At 37.5% G+C, this 12,792-nt stretch overlaps 1 protein-coding gene and 1 long non-coding RNA gene across 11 annotated transcripts in view; both read left to right on the top strand.

The window, feature by feature from the left end:
- The window catches only part of LOC105149425 (uncharacterized), a 375,771-nt gene that overhangs the window by 78,063 nt on the left and 284,916 nt on the right, over nt 1–12,792 (top strand). The gene's annotated exons all lie outside the window — the stretch shown is intronic.
- LOC147910277 (uncharacterized) overlaps nt 1–12,792 on the top strand; it is a 67,435-nt gene extending 54,643 nt beyond the window's left edge. The window contains exon 2 of the long non-coding RNA XR_015544630.1: nt 1–12,792. This exon is cut by the window's left edge and continues 29,806 nt beyond it. This is a non-coding gene — a long non-coding RNA (uncharacterized LOC147910277).

Below are 12,792 nucleotides of genomic sequence, written 5' to 3'. Positions count from 1 at the left end.
GCTGTGATTGTACCTACGTTGCGCTGTTCATTTGCCTCCTCCCCGTTTCCATATTCGTTGTGCCGAAATATCCGTGCGAGGCATCGCAATATGTTTAGACGAGGGAGGAGGCGGGGACTCCGCGGGGGAAGGCGCGAGATTGCGAGATGAATATTTGCAGCGGGCGGAGAATTTCGTTTTTTTTTCCCCCCCCTCCTTGCTTTCAGTTTTCCGCGTATCTTCCGCGTACCGTCGTTCGCACACCGTACACGTTCGCTCGATTTTTCCTCGGTTCCGCTACATGCGTCTCCGTCCCCTTTCTGAGATTCCGTATTATTTACGGTGCATAAAGCGTTAATACATAGCGCGAGACGGACCGAGATTAGCGATCCACCGTGACGTTCGCGCGCGTCTTGACGGACGGCGGAGATTTGCGCAGAGAGTGTTTAACTCGTCTGTTTACCTGTTCGCGACACGGGACGATGCATTCTCGAAGAAGGAAAACCCGAGTTACGAAGCGGCGTACCGCCGTTGGGTCGTCGCAACTCCCGGGCACTTTGCACGACAGAACGGCTAATCTCGCGGCTCGCGGCTCTTCTCGACGAGAGCCCGTCGAGAAAGTGCATTACTGTGCCCGCACGCTTAGATTCCGCACTCCACACTCAGATTAGCGAATTCGCTTGTCGCACAGCCGCTAAGTGACTTGCTAAGTAAACGAGGCTTCTTCAAGGACCCGAGTAAACATCGTGTCCGCTCTATAAATACGATTTGATTGCTTTAACATTCCGCTTAACGTGTGTCCTCACTTTAGAGTCGACTCTACCACGAAAGGCGGTGAAGATCAACCGTGGCATTGCGTCTCGCTTTGAATAATCCGCTGCCGGTTTTCTGAAGACCGTTTAATTTCTTTTTCTTAATCTTTTGCGATTAAATTTAATTAACTGAAGGTAATGGAAAAGGAATGCAATACGGCATTACGGAAAAAAAAAAGATTATTCTTTTTAAAGCAGTATGGCTTTTCTATATTGTTGAAATTTTCTAAGCTCACCCTTGAAAATAGTCACGAGTTTACGATCGAAATATTTTTTCCTCGATGAGAAAATAATCTCGCTGAAATTGGAAAATTTTTAATGCGCTTCGAATGCCGATTCATCGAGGTTGCTTTGTTTGGCGAATGAAAACAAAAAAAAAAAGAAAATCCAGTAGGCTCGCATACGTTTACCGTTTCGACATGAACGCAGACAATGCCGCGTTACTGTTGGTGATCGTCGTAATTTTGGGCGTGCTAAATGTCAACCGATTTCGCATTTACGCCAGGCTGTCAGTTATTACCGAGTGGAAGTATGACGCACCCGACAGTGTAAATAATTCAGGGCTCAATTACGCAAATTGCGAGCTACCGCGTTCTCCCCTTTCCCCTTGACCTATCACCCTTTCGCGTTCGGCTCTCTCCTCTCTCCTCTCTCTTTCTGCGTACATGGGTGTGCGTGTGATGCACGTTCCGCGCCACTTCATTCCGCCACGTCCTCTGCAACCCTTCGCCACGTGACTAATAACTAGTTTCGCCGGTGGCGAACGTAAAAATATTTTTCACCCCGCGTACGTGCGTTCGCGTTCGCATTCGCATTCGCATTCGCGTAACGCAACGCGATGAAACGTTTCGCGACATCAGCTCTTCATTCGCTTTTATCTACGTAATATTAAAAATTAAAAAGAGAACGTCCGTCTTCCTTCCGTTTATTTCTATTACCTTTGAACTGCTTGCTTTAATAAACTTCAAGCACGATTATCTTTAATCCCGACTATTCAAACAATGTTGATAATTTTGTGAATGATCGCGTATCTAACGATAATAAAAATATTTTTTAATATTATCTATACAGTTCTAAACAGTAAATAAATATATGAAATATTTACGAAGTGATAGAAGAACGTCCATCATAATATATTAGTATTTGTAGTTTTTCGAATATCTAATAAAATTCTTAATAATATGGAATCTGAAATTTCTACGAAAAGATTTACCGGCTATTATATGATGAATGTTTTCGACCTAGCAACGTTAACGCGAAACGGATGATCCACTTCTCTGACAGTTGTCTTACATCTGGTTTGTAAGACGGAGTTTCTGCCTTGCTCGCTCGCTCGTACAAATGCGTCGGATATAAGGCGGACGGTGGATGTTCTTCTTTGGATGAAGAAAAAAAAAGGAAGGGAGAGACTAGAGATTCGCGAAACTTTGGAATTAACGAGGGATGAGTTCTGCGGTGGTGGAACTTTTGCGCAGACTATTCAACTTCCAGCCGTATAACCTCTCGGGGTTGAAGACGCGCGCCATAATCCGAGGTAACAACGCGCTAGAAAATACCGTCCCGTCGCCCTTCCACCGCATTGCGAAAGAGGACCATCCCTCCGAAAGCGAACGAGCCTGAGATACTCGCGGGTTTTGTTCTGATTCGTCGTTATTCGCGCGCACGTTGGCACACTGGTGTTCCCGAAAGTAATTTCGCGGTTGGATCGAGTCAGGGAATGAAATGGACTATGACACGAACGTTATCAGACATGATGGTGTTTTGAGGTATCGTATAATTTGGCAAAATCCAGTAACTTGAAAATCCGTGCGTTTGAATAACGCGATTGATAATTACTAATCCCATTGACAATAATAATCTGATTAATGTACACACACATACACACACACATATATATATATATATTGTATATTCACATCGATTACAAGAGATTTCGAAATTCTATAATAGATTTATATTCCAAGTGTTCCATATACACACACTTGTATTTCCTCCCAATGAAAAAGCTTTTGTAAAATTGGAAACAATCCTGTCTCTTTGGATAAGAGAATTGGCTTTATTATTTGATAATTCTTTAATTTATACAACAAAACAATTTTTAGCGTTTTCGAATATCTCGGATTTATACATGGAAGACGATTTTGTGCGCTTAGCGTTGGCGCGCAATTAAATTTTTCTAATGAACCGTCTGATGTTACTTTTACATGTCGGAGAGATCGAAGTATATATCGCTCGTATGAACGCAGGTCTCGTCGGAGAATTGGTTAACTGACACTAATTGTGGAAGATCCGAGAAGATTTATCCCCGGCGAACGTGCAATTGACTCATTAATTCATGCGCGTTGCGTCACGTTGCGCGCGGTACGTTACGAGCATACGTCTCATTGGCTGCTAATGAGATCATCCATATAGGAAACGGTCGAAGAGCCGAGAGTCTGGTTCTGCACGAAAGGCTTTGGTTTCATAACTGTCGCTTTCTCTTCTCGTACCTTCTGCTCGAACAATTAAAAATATCTGTTTCATTTTTTTTCCTCTCGAGACAAGCGATCTCTGACGATTTTTTTATATTATTTCATCACTTGTCGCAAGTAAATATTAACTAAATTTCTTCATATAATCAATGATGTTTGAACAGCTTCCGTTAACGTGTCATCAGATGAGTTTTACATTCGGTGTTACGCGAATATGCAACGAGGAAGAAAAAGACCGAGAGAGGAATATAGGCCGCTTATGTAAGATACTCGCTGAAAGTTACTATATATAACTACGTGATGGTTAAATCGGTGATGTTTCTTCATTGGCATCAACATGTACCTCTTATTATCCACGTAACTACATGTCGACGAGCTGCTTATCTGTCAGTGCTACTTTCAGTCGCGCTCATCTAACGTGCTATTACTCTCGGGCATCACAATGTAATTGATATAATGACAATGACTCGCACTTATCGTGCGTTTGATGATGCTTCCGAAGTGTAAGACAGTTAATGTTTACCTTACGTTTGAATAATATAGGTTTTCTAATTAGGTTATATATGCGACATATAATTCAGATGAGTCTCATAGAAAAGATGCAATCGATCTTTTTTCGATGTGTTTCGGAACTCAGCCTTGTTTCTAGAGCGATTGAAATGGTTAAATCCATAAGTAAGAACCAATCGTTCTGGTGAACAAAAAATGTTGCAATCTTTCTGTGATCGATCGTATATTGAGGTACTGTATTCATCGCAGTTTAAAGCCTTTTGACGAGTTAGGATTTTTGAAATATAAATAAATAACAGAATATTTTATTATTTTCTTCCATTTTATCCGTTGAAAAATTTTAAATAGACTTATTTTTGACAGAAAGTTAATTTAATATTAATTTATTTAGTTGCCAAATTACTTGAGAATTACGAAATCGAGAAAACGTATATAAAGATTATTTATTTTCTCTAAAAATTCTCTTAATTCATCGAAGATGAAGATTCCGCAACTGTTCAACATTAATTTTAATATTAATTTATTTAGTTAATAAATCACGTAAGAATTCTAAAATCGTAAATATGTATATGTTATTTATGGCTTTTAACAAAAGCTTTTTTCGCTCCAAAAAGATTTTTCCCAATTTGTCAAGAATTCTGCGACTTTAGTGTTAATTTATTTAGTCGATAAATTACTTAAGCATGATAAAATCGTAAATATGTAAATGTTATATGCTTAACGAAGGTTTTTTTTTTCACTAAAAAGATTCGACTCCTAATTCGTCGAGGATTCCATGACTAAGGGAAAATGCACGGCTTTTGATACATTTTATGTACACACGCCGTACTGTACTGAAACGTCTCGTCGGATAACCGAGTGAGCTTTTTTTCGCAGTCACCGTTGCTTTTTCGCTCTTTTTCTGCCTCTTTTGCGCGTCTCTGCGCGTGGGACTAAGCGTTGCAAAAACCGGCTGGATGCCGCCGAGAGTACTGGGGTGTATGTTACTTATCTCGTTCTTCGTGCCTCCCTCCTCTCTTCGCTGTAACCTCCTCTACCTTTTTCATCTTTTTTTCGCAGCTCGCTCACTTTCTTTTTTTGCGTTTTTTAGATTGGATGAAGTATTCGGCGAATTATCAGATCAACGCGATAAAACGGGACATAAATACGGTGAAATATATCCTGAAAATAACACAATGTTCCTGTTTGGAGCGCACTAAATTCAAAATCTTGAAACTGAACATTATAAAAAGTATGTTGCGAAACAGATATAGAGAGAGGTGTCTGAAAAAGAATGTTTTTTTTTTTTTCAGAGATTCACAAGATAAATATTGAAGGTAAAGAACGTATGAAACAGGATTGTATAAATTTCATTTGAATCGTTTGCCCATTTTTGCGCACTTTTATCTTCGCCGAGAAATCGAATGTTTCTTTTTAACTTTTTGATTTTTTAATTCTCTTCAGTTTTTCATACAGAGATTGAGAACTGATTGTTTTAACTTCCCGCGAAAGTTTACGCAGGTGAGAGAAGGTTTATATGACGTGACTTGCAGGAAAGAACGGAGAGATGGCTGTTCATACCCTTTCGCGCGCATTTACATTGTTCTTCCTCTCTCTTTCTCTCTACTTTTTTCTCTTTCTTCTTCGTATTCCCGGTTTTTGTTCTTCACCCGCTGATTTTATGAAAGGGTTCAAATATGTGCGGAACTATGGGAAGTAAGAAACTAGGTGGATTATGTTCGCAGTGTGCTTGTCCGCATTACTCACCTTATTCTTCATACTTTGCTTCTTTCCTTCACCTCGTATTTTTCTTATTTTTCATTCATCAAGCATTCCCGATGCTCGATTAAATTCATGCGCGATTGCTGATAAGAATAAAGAATTAAAACATATTTAAGTGATATCTCATTCACTTTGCGAAATCAATAAGTTTCTTGTGAAAAATTTATGAAAAATTATTTCTCAAGCTATAAATTGTACGTTCTGTAAACACACATGTATAGTAGATCTCGATATTTTATCTGTACTTTTCAGTAAGCGAATGTTTCAGATGTATATCCAAACGTCAGCAGTTTATTACAATGATATCTGCTGATATCTTTTATGTTGAACGATATAACATAATATAACATCACACAACAGCACATTGTGTTAACTCGTACTCATATATTTGCTTGGTTATGCAAACAATGAAGGATATTTTTGATATTCGTTAGGACGCGAACGGTTAAAATTAATGACGTGTTTAACGATCGCCGTTGATTCAACTTTCACAACGCTCGTGAAAATTCAACTTATTGCACTCGTCGTTCTGTCATCCCGTCGCCGGTTAAAAAAAAATGAAGGAACGAGGAAGAGAGGAAGAGCGACTGGGTGGGAAACGTGACGCGCGGGGGCGATCGCAATTAGCGCTTCGATTCGCGCAACGAGCAAACGAACGAAATAAAGCCCGCGTGATAAAAATCACTGTAGCAGTCGTTTAACGCGTTGGAAACACTGGAAACGTTATTAGGAAGAATCGTAGCGTCAAGTTACATTCCATTTCCGCCTGTTCCATCAACTGATTCAGCGAAACTCTCACTCTCTCCTTTGCCCCTCTTCCTCTCCTCCTCACTCGCTCTTCTCTTTCCCGCTTTTATCCTTTTTCCACAGATACTTGAATTTACCCTCCTTGCCTTCTCATTTTCAAACGCTTTCCTTGCTCCTTTGCGTACCATCGGCACTTCTTCCGCTCGCCTTCGTTTCTCGTTAACCCTTTCTATTATTTCTTGACTCTCTTAATTGTCGGAACCACGAAGCTGGGGTGTCACCTTCGCTCGCTTTCGTGCATCTTGTTATTACTTGAGTATGCGTGATAATCGTGAAATTATTTCACGAAATATTTTCATTTATTTTTCAAGATTTTTGCTTATGACTTTTTATCATAAGCTTTTTCATAATTATAAAGATATTATAAAATACAATAAAATAAATAACGCCAAATATTTCCAAGTTAGTAACATTTGATTTCTGCATAAAATTACATCGCGTTGTCATCGTGTTAAATTGTACGTAGACATTATTCCCTTATTTTTCAGATATCGTTCCGCATTATCTGCGTGAATATAACAGATTATTTTTATTATTTTATTTAAAAAGAACATATAGATTCCCAATATCCGATATATTTTCGAATATAAAATTTTCATAATTTGATTCACATTTTTTTTTTAAACAAACGGCTGACGTGATAATTAATTGGCTTTCATTCATGTGTAGAGAAAGTCCATATTATACATTATTTTTCCCCGCGTTACGTTTCATAAATCACTGTACTTCTTATTTCGTGATAGCTGTGTCATCTTCTACGGCGAATTGCGCTCTCTTGTTTAGCCTGTTTATTATTTCCTAAAGTTTTTAATTATTTTTAACTGCAATGCGAGTACATACGGTTCGTGTGCGGTTTGCTTTTACGAGCGACTGTTCGCGCATACCTCGTTCACGATAACGCTCGTTTCTCGCTCGTTCTCCGCTCGTTTCGCACATATAATGTGTCTCCCGCCTCCTCCTTCCTCGAGATAACAACATACTCTCTTTCTCGTGCTGCAGCTTCGGTCTTTAACCGCGAACTCTCTTATGCGTCGTACGAATTATCCACGAAGAGAAGTGAGATCTTTTCTTAAGGTGGGCATCTTCGTCCGCCACAAAAGCTGTGGATGAGGAAGTTCCGTAGTCACGTGGTAATTACACATCCTTGCTCACGCGCGCACATTTCGTATTCTCTCGCTCTTTCCGCCAGTAACGGGAGTAGAGGCAATGCCGTTGGGTTGTAGTTTGATGATGTTAACGGGGTGGACTCGCAACATCCGGGTCCCGTTGCGTATACGCGTGGTAGTAAAGGCCGTCCCAATGGTGGTAGGTGGCTCGTAATCTAGCCACCCTTTTCTACTGGCTGACGCTGGAATCTAGCCGGCGGCATGGAATACGGCTCGCTAATTCGCGTTAATCTAATTTGCTGCGAGTCGACCGAAGCGAGGGCTGCGAACCTCTCGCGAGTTAGCTGGATTTGCTGCAACAGAACTTGTGTGTGGGTGATACCTACAATCAAGTATTTAATATCCTACGCAAAAATAAACAGATACAATACTTACAATTATTGTATTTTTGTATAACGTTATGTTAATAGAAGTAGCAAAATAGAATCGTGCTATATTAAATGTTTAATATTTGATCTACATATTTTTTATTGGATAGAATAGAGTTGAAAATTCTAACGCGGAAATATGGATGTTATGGTATTAGTTTTAGAATTATAAGAAATTAAAGTTAAACATTTGCAGTAGAGTAGAATTTACGCGTTCAAAGTGATACGCATAATTCGCGTACCGATGGTTATATTAATTTTTATTGCTTAACTGATTTTTATCGATATTAAATTGCTCAACTAATTTTTAACTTGTGTACATATGTGTGTACATTATTTAATGCATATTTATAGATCTTGATTATTATTGTGTTACTTACAAAAAATTCAAGACTTTTGTATCATATTTGAGGGAAGTCTAAAGTCTAAAAATTTAAAATACATAAATATTTAAAATACATAAATATTTGTGCAAAAATAAAAGAAAATAATATGATATGTAATTATATTGTTAAATTAAATCAATCAATATTAAACACGTTTTTAACTTGCTTACATAATTATTAATCTTTAATACTACATTTATTGTCAAATAAATCAATATTAAAATTTTTTAAATAAAATACTGTATAAAATTATAGCTATTAATTTTTTTAACGTTTGAAATACATAATGTGTATTCGTAATGACGAGTGTTCACGAAATGCGTAATATGATTGGACTGATTATTTAATATTATTTTTTAAAAATGTTATACATATTAGAGTATTTTTTCGGGTTATTACTTTTTTGTCTGTTTGCTGCTGATATTCAGTGTTTTCTCGGAGGTAATCTTTTGGGACTGTATTTTTCTTCATTTTCCCGGACTTTCCTCCAATAAAGAGCTGTAGCGTGGCGTGCGGCAAAGTTGCCGGCCGAACGATAAAAGTAATACCGATAACTCATCCAGCGCGCTACTGTTTCGTTAACGTATACTGTGCGGACTCGTCACATGTTCGCATCGCACCCACACACACACACACACACACACACACACACACACACCCCCACAAAAATGCCCACGTATAAACATGCTACACTCACACGTATGCCACTTAGCTTTATTGGCCATCAGACGAATTTTTCGTCGGGATCATATCTGGGACCGTAAAGTCGTATCGCGAAATCCCCAATGCAATCACGTCCGTTGCTTCTCCTTCCTAGGATGCAACGAGTCACGAGCACAATCCATTTGTCGAGAAATGTAATAATTGCAAATTGTAATGGCATGGCACGGCAATGCCACTACTGTATCAACTCTTCGCCATCGTCCTCACTATCTCGCTTTTTGCTTCCGTTGTTTGTCGAAATTCCTTCTTCCCTGTGTACAAAATTTTCTCTTTTTCTCTTAACTTGCTGTACGATAAGAAATGAAGAACCTGTCGTTCTCTATAAGTCTGACTCTTGTTCGTGCTGCAGTCTGGTGGAGATATAAGGAATCGATTTGCAATCGTGCTTCATTTATTTAATCCAGGAAGATGGAAAACACATTGCTTTCCTGATTTTTTAATATTAAAAAATTAAGATATTTGTAGGAGCCGATCACTTTCCAACTTTATTTGTTTAAACAATTATGAATATTTATCGGACTTTAGAGACACTGATATTTTATATACTTAAATTTTTTTAATGTTTAGATATTTGGGTTGTTTCATTTACAAATAAGTGTACATAAACAAGACACGTTGCTTTTAGCAATTTGCGTTATTGAGTGGAAACTCAAAATATCTAACAGTCAAATGGGAAATGGCCCGATGCTGATCTATTGATCGACAGATGTGGATGCGGTGATAATATTGTCACCGTGATTAGATAGCAATTAGTTTTAGTCAAAGATAATGGCACACATTGGCATTGTTTGCACTGTTAATAGAGACGTTGCGCATCGATAGAACTGTCGAATCCTCGTTCACCTCTCTATATAGTTTCGATCCACCCAATCAATCCATACGAGTTGACATATTAATGAGACATTGTTGCCAGTGTAACGAGCGATAAAATTGTGACGAATGTGCCTCTGCCGCGACATACTTCTTGGTGAACCGCACGGCACAGTATGGCTGATAAATTATAAATATAGTCAGCTGCTATGTAGATGTGATTAATGTATTATGGCTATCTTGGCTAGGTTTTCTGTACCGGTGATCCAAGTATTTGCAATGGATACGCTGGCCGTCAGAATGAAGTATTCGCTGTATTACAAAATCGAATCTGGCGCTTGTTAGTTATTTTGTGCTCAAACGTAAAACATATTACGACAATTCGTGTAACTGTCTGCTGCGTCACAATAACGCTTTTAATAGTTTTACTTATACTATAGTTTTATGATCGATTATATTCTATTGTTCAATGATGCCTTTACTTTCGTTCTTCATTCGATGCTTGCGTTGATTATTTAAGTTTTACATAAAAAGATAAATAATTTTATTTGGCACACGTACCATTCCACTACTTTGGTCTGAGAAATCTTGAAAGTTTCGCGTATTGTGGTTTATTGCGAATTGAGAATTAAGTCGGGAGATGTCGAGTGACGTCGGTGCGTTCTTTTGCGAAAGAGAAGTGACAGGTATTGCGACTTAAACTTTGATCATCACAGTGCGATTTTCGAGACGACGCTAGCGGTATGGCGGTTCGGGTACGCGCGGAATGTGCGCGATCATTTTTACAAAATGTCAATTCTTCCCAAATACCCATCGGCGCTGGTCGCCGATATCGACAACTGCGCGACGTGGCGATGACAGGTATCGATCTCACTGAACATTTTTATCGAACGTGCTCGTCACCGCCGCCGTAACGCGGGCAACATAAAGGCCAGCCTTGTTAGGACGGATATGGAACATGACGCACTCCCCGTACCCACGCGCGATAAAATGTTTCATCGTTACGTAATCGAGCTCGCGGCAAAGTTGCCTGAAGTGTAACGCAATTTATCTGTTAGGAAAAGAGTATACCGTCGCCCACGCTGCGTGCGACTTTGTTTTCGATGATTTTATGATTTTTTTTTTTAATTCCGTATTGGGCGCGACGCATCTTTCTCAGCCATGGCAGCAGAAAAAAAGACTTAAATTCTTAAATAATTCATGATATGCTCAAAATGTATATGAGCAAAAATATTGTAATCTTGCTTAAAAGATTTTTAGTCTTTATTTGATTGAATTTGTGTTGATTCAAGTATTAGATACTTTGCACTCAATGCACTCAATTCAAGACTTGCTTAATTAAAAATGCAATCAATTCAATCAAATCAACACTAAAATCTTTGAAACAAGATAACAATTTTTTTGCTTATGTTTATATGAGTATATTATGGTTGATTTAAGAACAGTTTTTTTTTCTGTGGCAATGATCGATTTGCATTTCTTGATCCCGTTAAGTCAATCTCAAATATCTAAAAGATATTTTATGCATTTATACTGTTAGATATCAAAGGAGCAATGGTAATTCAATCTCTTGAATGAAATAACAATTTGTTAGTTTTAACTTTTATGTATCAGAATGTAAATTGACTAATTTCTGTTGTATTGAATTGCTTACAATTAGTTTCAAGATAAACAATGTTTATATAATATATAAGCGCTTGGTAAATAATAAACTAAAAATTGGAATCTTCAATACATTTCTTGAATTAAATTAGTTTAATTCAATTTATTAAGTTAAATTTACGATATATTAAGTAAGAATTGTAACAACCTACAGAAATAATCAAAAGTAATACAAATTGGATGTAATTTGACATTATAAATTCAACAGCATATTATTTGTTTCTTGAAAATTTTAACATTACACTATTCAGATATAAAAAAAATTCCTTGAATATCGCTCATTTAGGAATTTGAAAGTTCGCTGTTGAACACAGATGCGCGATAATGTAATATGTGCGCGCTCGTCACGACTTATCACGCTTGTATTTTTAATACAACGTACCTGGCGGGAATGCTTGCTTGAAGTGTAGTTATGAGCTTCGCGCTGGAACAGCTACTTTGTTATTGTAACTTGCAATTTGCAAGAATCCCAGCCATATTTTCTGAGTTTATCATCTATATTTCCGTCGACGACGACAACGTGACCTAACTGTCGTGCGGTTAGACGCGTTTGTTTTCTCGAGTGATGTAGTAATAACCGACCGAAGAAAAATTCACTTGTCGCCCTTTAAGCATTTATTTCTGTCGCGCGTTCTTTTTCGTCGTTTTCGCCAAGCTTAACTTGAGTTTGTGTGTGCTATTTTGAAAAGCGGTGTTAATAAAAGCGGCGATCAAAAATTTTGCTGAAATAGCACGATGTCTGCAACGAAGTCAATTATTTACAAATTTTACAATACCGCAAGTGTCAAATTTTCCAATAATACGTACGAATTTAGGATATTGGGTTTGTAAACATTTTTGTCCGATACGAAAATGTCGCAGTTTTCGCGCCAATCTCGCGTTATAGCACAGTCAAAAATATTGAGTTGGAACAAAAGTTCGAAGCGCTGCAAACTTCAAAATTCAAACTGTAATTTTATTAAAAATGAATGAAATTTGAATAAAAAGGATTTTAAGCTTAAAATCTCTATTTTCGAAAGATCACTATGTCTTCTAAGTTTTTGTGAGTTTAGTAAATTTTATATATAGAAAACTATGAGTTGAGAACAAAATGGGAAATTTTCTTCTTATTTTGTAGGCCTGTCACGTGTCTAAAATATAACTTACTAAAATATTTGATTTTTTATTGTAACATAAACGTTTAAAGTTTTTTTTAGAAAATTATTTTTTTTATGTTCTCAAAAATTTTATTTTTTCTTACCTTAGAGTTCTTGCGAATAAAAAGAGGAGCATTTTGAGTTTGATCGCTCATAATTCTGTTAAAAATCATCGTACCGCAATTAAAAAAAAAAAACAAA

The sequence above is a fragment of the Acromyrmex echinatior genome, chromosome 3 (genome assembly GCF_024713525.1).
Source record: "Acromyrmex echinatior isolate Ae372 chromosome 3, ASM2471352v2, whole genome shotgun sequence".
NCBI classification, from domain to species: Eukaryota; Metazoa; Arthropoda; class Insecta; order Hymenoptera; family Formicidae; genus Acromyrmex; species Acromyrmex echinatior.
The sequence above is the reverse complement of the archived record's forward strand: the minus strand, read 5'-3'. Positions and strand labels throughout refer to the sequence as shown.